The following is a 9055-nucleotide window of genomic DNA, read 5'->3' on the forward strand; positions in this document are numbered from 1 at the left end:
GCCCCGGCCTGGTTTCTCCCAAAGCTTTTTAACGGGCGGCTGGAACGTCTCGCCCTAGCCCCCGCCCGACCGGATCGCGGCGCCTGACGCGGTGCCCCGGGTCCCCGGCACGTCGTAAGGGCCGCCCTGATTTTACCCCCTGCCCTTGGCACGCCCCGGCCTGGTTTCTCCCAAAGCTTTTTAACGGGCGGCTGGAACGTCTCGCCCTAGCCCCCGCCCGACCGGATCGCGGCGCCTGACGCGGTGCCCCGGGTCCCCGGCACGTCGTAAGGGCCGCCCTGATTTTAATTGGTTCTCGACCCCCGCTTCCCTCCCGTTCCAGCCTCCTGCCGTGGTCGCCGAAATTGCCGCCAGTCCGTCTAGCCGCCTGGTGCCTCCGGCGGTGCTCCACATCAGGTGGTACCTGGGACCGTCCAGTTACGGTGGAAAATAGTGACGCTGACTTTGACTAGGTGGTCGAAAAACAATTCTAAAAATCCGAGAAAGATTAAAAATACTTGATATCTAAGGTACTTTTTGTATAATGCTTTAATATAAATTCTGTACATTTATAGTAAATTCCAAATATAGAAATCTATAAATTTGGGATAGAGTGCCTCTCTGTTGCTAACTGCAGTGGCAGACGGGCCACTACACAGCCCTGCTTTCCACAAGCGGACGTGCCAGCGTGACCAGTTTGTAGGCGATTCGTGTGCCTGCGCGCACAGGTGCGTGCGCATACAGAAATACGCATACATGCGTACATATTTTACATGCATAAGATGCCACTGTACCATACACAATGTTTTAAAAATAACATTTTAAACCCCAACTTTTAAGGCGTTACTTTTACGGAAGAGAAAGGTAGGCTCTTCAGGTTCCAGTGCCAGCGGTGTAATGTGCCTTTCTGCATCATTTAGCCTCGCTCCCTCACTCCTACCCTACAGTTAGGTGCTAGCTACAGAGTGCTTATAAAGGTGCTTTCAATACCCACCTTCCCAGACAGTGGCCACCTTAAAATTTGCATTTGTAAAAATACAAAAAAAAAGGAAATAAGACTACACATAAGCTTGATGAGTCAGAAAATTGGTTAGACATAAAGCTGCATTCCTGTGTTTTATTTTGTTTATGTTCTTGTTTTCATTTTGCTTTTTGTGCATATCATGCTATCCTCCCTTTCCGAATGAAATGAAAAGAAAGGGAACACTTTGAAGGCACAATTTATCTCACTCGTTTAAGACTTCTACTTTAGCATGAAACGTGTCGCCTAGGAACAGGAACCTAAGAGTATCCATTTCTGTCTATTCGCTACAAAGAAAAAGCAGGCAACTAGTTCAGGCATCTGTGCAGAGGTCTGTGTTTGACCAAATCATTCCTATCTGGTGTTTATTTTAAGACTATATTGAGATTGGGTTCTGCATCAGTGCAGAAGACAGAAGGACATAAAAAGTTTTTCTCTCAGTCGACTCACCCTCCAGCTCACAAATGCTGGAATTATCACTTAAATTTAGCTTTGTAAAAGTATGTGTTTGATCTAGTCTGCTAGGCTCGTTCTATAATTCATGGGGAGACACGGCTGCCTCCAGGTGATCCAGCCTGTCCCATTCACTCCTATGCCAGGTGCCTAAGATACACAGAAGATATTGCTGTTTGGAGGTGCACCTCTCTCCACTTCGCATGGACCGTCCCCAAGCTTTCAGACAGCAAATATGATGCGCTATGTATGAACACATCCCTACCAAGCTAGACAAATTACAGAACCAACTTCATCGTTATTCACAGAGGTTGTCCAACGGCAGGTAGTGTTTTAAAACTGCAGAGAGGCTAGTATTTATTGAAGGGGACGGAGGACATCGGGTGACAGTCTCCTTTTTCTCTAGGCTGCTGTCTCAAATTCAAGCTATGTGCATTCAAGATGTGCTCCAAATTACTGTCAAATTGTCATTCCACAGCCTTTGTAAAAATCAGTTGATGATCTGTTTTTATTCAACAGTTATCCACATCTGAAGATGACAGATAATTTCCAGTGAGCTATGCCACATAAACACTTCATACATATTTCTATATACACATCAGCAGTAAAACTAGGCATAGAATATGTTCCAGAAATGGTCCTCTGTGTTGAAAGGAAATACACTGGTAGAACAGTACAGGAAACCCTCTGTTTGTAAAATAACAGTGAGACTTATCTTCTGCGTGTTAATCAAACTTTGTAATCACCAAATTCATGTCTTAACAGCAGCCTGCTTCTCCTTCAGCTTTTGCTCATTATGATAAGCAGTGTTATGGCTTGCTCATTAGGAGGAAATCTTACTGAAGTCAGTAGGAATACTGTTATTTCAAAATTAGGTAGAAAGAATGGAAAGGCCATATAACTGGCATGGTTAAATGTGATGAAGTTATGTCCGTGTCTATACCAAAGGCAGGTGAGGGAATGATATGGCTAGTGACATTTCAATTGCTTTTGATTCCGTAGGAGGAGGTAAAGATCCTACCACGTCAGCTACTGTGTCTGGCGGTTGGAGCTCCAAGGTTCTTTTATGTTCTGCACTCCCAGAAGATATCCAGATCCACTTTTCCAGGCAAGGTGGTCTCTGGAAAAGCACATGTAGCAAAGGGATTTTTAGTGAGAGCGAAGAGTCTGCTTATTAAGCAATGAAGCCTACCTGAGCCTTGGGTAAGAGTTAGGAGACAGCTCCTCCTGAAAACAGCGTAACACTTTAGTTAAGTTGGAAAAAAAAGAGAGGCCTGAGTTGCTATTTCTAACATACTGGCTGAGAAAACATTTTGTAAATAAAGAAATCATGCAAAAAACTACCTGGCTTTTAAGTCACCAGTTCCCGCTCCTAGCAGGAAACTGATCTGAATTTTGTTATCACTTTGCAAAGCTTTGTATTTTAAAGTGTTAAATTGAACCCTAAAAATAATGAAATCTTTTTAATCAGTGAGTTATTTTTAATACAACCAACTTAGCCAAGTGTTAACCACAAAGCAGCACTGAGTGCCTATGCGTAACACCGTTGCCATTGGTGTGAGTTGTTCTCTCTGGCTTCCTCTGCATCCCAGGATATTAACCCAGCGTGGGAAACATCTCGCTGCCTCTTGGACCGGCATTACTGCTTTTTGATATGTGAAATTACATATATTCTTTGAAGTGGAAGAGAAAGTATACTTAGTCAATGAAACTCCTCACTGAGTAAATTTAAACATGTTTGTAGGTGTTTCCATGAGCCAGGCCTAACAAGTCATTGGTTTCTATGTCAGCTTGAACTCTTTTTTTTCCAGAGGAAATTTTTTATTCCCTGTGGGTTTTTTTTTCCATGTAACAATATTTAGCATAGCATCCTCTCTCTGCTATGCTCTATGAAAATGCCATATTGCATAGTTAATCATATTTGCTGCATTTTATCTTTATTTTCCTGTATTTTTATTAAAAAATAAAGAGAAGAATGTGCCACGGTACAAGTATGTGCTTAAATTTTACACACAATTAAACTGCTGCAGTATTTCATCTGTCTCGCTGCTGCTTGGCACTGGTTCTCGGTAGATCACACAGAATTTAGATTATAGACTCACTGGGGCAAGGGCGATGTCTTGCTATGTCTTCTATGAAGTACCTGGTATGTATTATCAAATTATATAACAATAACAGTTTCAGCATTTGAACGGCTAAGCACTGCCCTTACTGGGGAAGCACTCTGCATGATATGTAATTAAGCTTTAAGAAAAAAGCATAAAGAATGAGAAAATCCTAATTTATCAAAATACAGTATTACCTGGACATATCGCGGTTAAAAATCTTTCCTCTTTCCTTTTTATCTTTCTGCAGAAATACACTCATGAGCAATAATCCTAAAGCCTGGAAAGGATGCGCTGACTGAAGTCTTCATGAGGTTTTTAATGAGGATTAGGGAATCCGAGATAGTAAAATCTACTGTATACAAGGAGGTTGTTGTGCAAGAATCTTCAGACAAGTTTTAAATCAGAATCCTTTGTCAGCAGCAGTAGGATCCAGTAAGGATAATATGCTAATTTTAACCAGCAATAGGCTTCATATAGGGATCTAGAGAGACAGAGGTAGAGACAGTCTTACTAAGCTTTTGTGTTGACACTGCACAGCTTGTTACTGCATTCAGTTGAAATTTAAGAGTGGGAATGTAAAACCTGTATAACATTTTAGCAAGATATACAGTAACATTGAAACCTGAATAACAATTGAAAGAGTAAGTAGGAAATTCCCGTAGCCCTTGGGCTACCGCCATTTTTCTGTTCCAGCAGACAAATAAATGCTCTAGGTGTCTGTGCCATAAAAACATTCCCAGAGGCAATTCTGGCAAAGCACCTACTTTCTTCAAACCGGACCCGTTGCTTTAACCTTCTGAATGTCAGATTTCTAAAGCTGAGTGCTCCTGGCGCACTGTCGGCTGCTTCTAGTCTCTAGGCTTTCCTTGCAGCAAGAGTATCACAGGCATGTAACGCTCAAGGAACAGGGACAATTGATTCCTTCTTCATAACAACTAGAGAGCTGCAAGGTACATTTGAACGAGGTCTTATTGTAATTTCATGATGAAAGGCAAGTTCCAATAATTAGCGGGACTCTGTGTTTTATCATCAGGCTTATGATATTGATTGGTAGCAATTGCTAATCAGCTCGAGCCTCCTTTATCATGCCAGTACTTTTTCTTTAGAAATGTATCAGCCATTTCATATTTTCTTGCATAATGGCTGTATGAACTGACTGACAGCGAGGAGCAGATGACTGGTAGTTTTGAGATAGATGTGTGTAATGTCCACACCGTGCGGGTTTTTAGCACAAAAACCAAGGAAATAGATACAGCTGCAGTGCAGTACTTCAGTGTTTGCAGATCTGAGCCATATTGATTTCAATAGAGATATGTAATTTAGCCTCACAAAAAGACATTGTTAGCCTCTCATCAAGCATCACACAACAATTTTAGACCCTTTATAAGATGTTCGTATGACCAGAGATATTTTTATAGGTCAGTTGTGTTCCATGGCCACAAAGCTGCCTGTGGCTCATCCGCTGCTGCCACATTTCACAATGGCATGATCAGTCAAATCAGAGCTCAGCAGAGCTGGGGAGTTGCAGATGCTAGACAGTAAGATGATTCCACCCAAGGGTTAGAAACCTGGGAAAACTGTGAGAAGTACTGTGAAGTTCATATCGCTGTTCCAATCGGATCAATGTGAGCATTGTTGTCAACAGCAACGAATGGAGAAGTTGTTGGTGACGCTTTGCAACTGATGTCTTAGGCTACCAACATGATGGATCAGATGTGCAAAAGTTTTCTTTCAGAAATAACGTGCATCCACTGCATGCAGAAAAGCTGTTTTCAGCCATGTAAATACACCAACAGTAAAACCATATGCTTATTTAGTACCTTTCTCCACTGCTAAAGATATCATACAAGTATAAAAAGTAAAAGTGACGTATTAAAAGGCAATATAAGAAAACTTACCCATAAAAAATTAGGAGGCTTTACTGCTTGCTGTGTTTTATTGAAAAAAAAAAAGGGGGGGGAGAGGAAATACACAACGCACATTGCAAAGCTTACTTTGTGATGGAACAGTTCAGAGTATGTATTGGAATTCAGCATCTTATTTTGTTACCTTCTTCTAAAGCAAATTATTCCTGAATTTTAGTGAAGGAAAGTCTGGGAGCTCTAATGTATACTAGCCCTAAAAAGTCATGGGAAATCTACCACAACTTGGGCAGTTAATGACCTAATGACCTCTTGGTTAACCTAATGAGTCCTCTTCAGTAAGCAAGGGCACAAAAAAGGAACCTATCTTCTCAAAGAGATAAGGTCTGTTCATCAGCAGAAGTTCAGTCCTCCCAGAGTTGAGGATAAATGGCTTCAGGTCATTCAGCTGAGTTTGTCATTCAAGCCTTTTTCCAGAATATAGAGCAAACTAGGAGAATGGGTTGAGAAAGAGGGCTTATACTGCTGGGGCGGGTGTGTAAAACTGGCAAGAAGTCTCTAGTTGTGTTCTTTCTGCTTTTTGTTTCCAGCAGATAATGTGTAAGAAAAGACTGTCACTTCCTAAATATATAAGCTTTTAGCAGTCAATTTCAGGAAAGACTTAATGAGCTTCAGCTTCTAACCAGAAGCTTGTAGCCACCTTCCTTTCCCTGCTATACGGACAGCTAAAAGTTACACTGTGTATGCGTGCTTGTAATATGCGTATGTATACACACACACACAACCCCCCATACACCCTGCCCCTGTTGCAGGAAATGCTTTTGTTCTCCTTAATTTGTGAAAGTCCCTTAAGTATGGATACGGTGCAAATACGAAATAACACAGCCAGATGTCTGACCCAAGCATTCTCTGTTTAGGAATGAATTTGCTACAGCAATAGAAACAACTGGACTAAGTCTGTTCTGAAGTATGCCTGGATACCATGTTGACATCCAAACAATCAGAATATAAAAGCCAAGAAGCTGGGGTTTTTTTTTTTCATTCTTGTCTATTAATTATACTGGAATTTTCTACCTTAGTGAGCCAGATGCTCTACTTCCCTCTCACAGCTAGTCAGAAACAAGCGAGCTGTTAGTTATAAGTAGTTCTCCAACCCTTGGGTCTTAGTTTAGCTAAGTTAGCTAGTTAGCTAGCTCCCTTCTGTGAAAGTCATGTTAGCTTTTGAAATGACTATATTTTCTTGCAGGAATTTGGCTGGTTTCCATAGTTGATGAAGTAGGTTTGTGATCTAGGTAATGTTTACAGAGAGAGGGTGAACAGGCAGCAATGTCAAGCAACATAGTGTCATACCAGTACGCAGAGGAATCGTAATGGGCAGGGTATCTACATGTAAGTTCTCCGTGCAGCATCGCCAGGGAGAAATACAGGGAAGCGGGAGTAAATGCTAGCTGATCTCAAACAAGAAAAACTAGGCATCATTTAAAAATAATTCCTTTTCCACATCCACACATCATTATTGCTTTGGAAAGAAGACTCGTAGCATAATGGGAGGTGATGGTTCCTAGCTATAAAATTACCAGCGCTGTGAAACTTTAAAGACACAGATGTGTTCGGACTGAGTTAAGTATGATAGAGTCGCACACTGTTAAACCTGCGTGGTCTGTGATTTTATCAGCTGTGGATTGATTCCCGCTATGTTAATGAAGACCTATGTGTAGTTTTCTTGATTAACTTAAGGCTTAGAACTTGTTACTTTAGCGCCGCACAAGATTTAGGTTTTTGAGCGGTTGCATCTGATACCTCAATTATTCATCCTGGGAATTAATGTACAATTAGCATGAATTCCTCCTCACATGGAAATAGATGGTTATGTTAATTTGGATGCAGTTGCTGAAAGAGTTCTGAATAATGAAAAGACCGGTATTAATATCTTTGTATTGGATACAGATCAGACTGTGTAAGGAACTTTTTTTTTTAATGTAGAAATGTCTTCACAATTTGTTTTATTTGTTCCATTCTCCCTTCAGTTTCAGGCTGTTCAGCACATCTGCCAATGATTTCACATAATTATGACTGTTAAATAGTTTTTGACTACAAATATATATAAAATAGTTGGCCTACTTCTGTACTGATTTGCACACTCCTGAATGAGAGTAACTCCTTTGAAGTGACTGGAGTTACCCCATTATAAAGTCACTTAAGGAAGATCGTAGGTAGGTCAGTTCTTCCTGGAGCTTTTTCCTCCAACATATCGTGCCTGAGATTTGCCAGTGAGTTGCTGGTACAGTAATTAATTAGTTCATCCAAAAACAAGGTAACAGTGTGCAGTTGCTAAGAACACTGGAATATGTTTTTCACGGCAGAGTGATTTCATTCTTAGCTTTTAAATACAGCAGTTTCACCAGAAGACTGGTGTTTGGTTTCAATCTGGGTTTTTTATCTGTCGATTTCTCTGCTTCCTGGCACCACAAGCTTTCCTTACTGTTTGGAGGACATAGCTAGGGATCATCAGTCCAAGCCTGAAGCTGCAGTGACATCTGCAGCTCCTGCACGGATTAAGGAGGCTTGTGATGCACAGAAAACTGCTTATGTGCATGCAGCCCACTCACCTCCATGCAGGGGACACCAAGTTACTTGGAATAACTGGCAAAATGAAACAGGTTTTTTTGCTGCCTGCTGTTAGCTTCCAGTATGTATTAATGAAAGATATTCAGCGTTGTTAGTGAGATTTTTCCCTCTTCTATTATTATAACCCTTTAGACTGAGTGTTGTCTGGCTTCCTGATGATCACTTATTCTGGGCACATAGTTAGTCCTGAAGGTGGCATTGTTCTTGACTGAACATACTAACTGCTTGAGAAAATGTTGATTACTTCACATTCCTGAAAATTAATCCTGAAACCTTCCTGAACTATATTAGTCAACTCCTTTAACTTTTTCTCCAGTGGAGAAGGTGGAGGCCAGCAATGTCATCGAAGAGCAGGTGCTCGTCCCTGCCTCATTAGCACCTTGCCTTTCTTCTTCAGTTCCAAAATCCTTGAAACCAAGAACACTATTTATAGCTTTTACAAAGCTCCGTTAGGCTGGCCTGTCTTTGCAGCTAACCGTTTGTCTGCCTCTTCCACCATGTTAAATCAGCCCCTTGTGACAGCACCCTCAAGACCTGCAGAAGCAACGGCTCTGGAATGACGTGGCAGGTCTGAAGGAGATTTGAAGGCAGCCAGAATGGTGGACCGATGGGACCATTTAAACACACCAACTTCTGAGAGACTGAGGAAGAAATTAGGAGCGTGAGGATGATAAAAGGGGAATATGGGGGTACAGGAGGGAGGAGAAGCAGGGACTCCCATAAATAAAACTTGGCCGCATCCCAAGACAGGAGGGTAATCTCAAAATGCCTATAAAGAGGATGCTGGTAACAATTGACTTTTTATATGTGTATTCGGACTACATTAGGAAGAGAATGCAAGGGGGCACTTAGATCTAATAATAGAAGCTATGTTAGAAAAAAATGGGAATATTTTCTTCCCTATATTTGCAATAGTTATCTTCTGATATCTTTGCATAAGGTCACAAAATCAAATGCTACTGTTGGATTATTTTGTGACCAGCAAGAACGGTTGTAGTCCTCTG

This window comes from Pygoscelis adeliae, unplaced genomic scaffold (genome assembly GCF_000699105.1).
Source record: "Pygoscelis adeliae isolate BGI_AS28 unplaced genomic scaffold, ASM69910v1 Scaffold41, whole genome shotgun sequence".
In the NCBI taxonomy this organism is placed as follows: Eukaryota; Metazoa; Chordata; class Aves; order Sphenisciformes; family Spheniscidae; genus Pygoscelis; species Pygoscelis adeliae.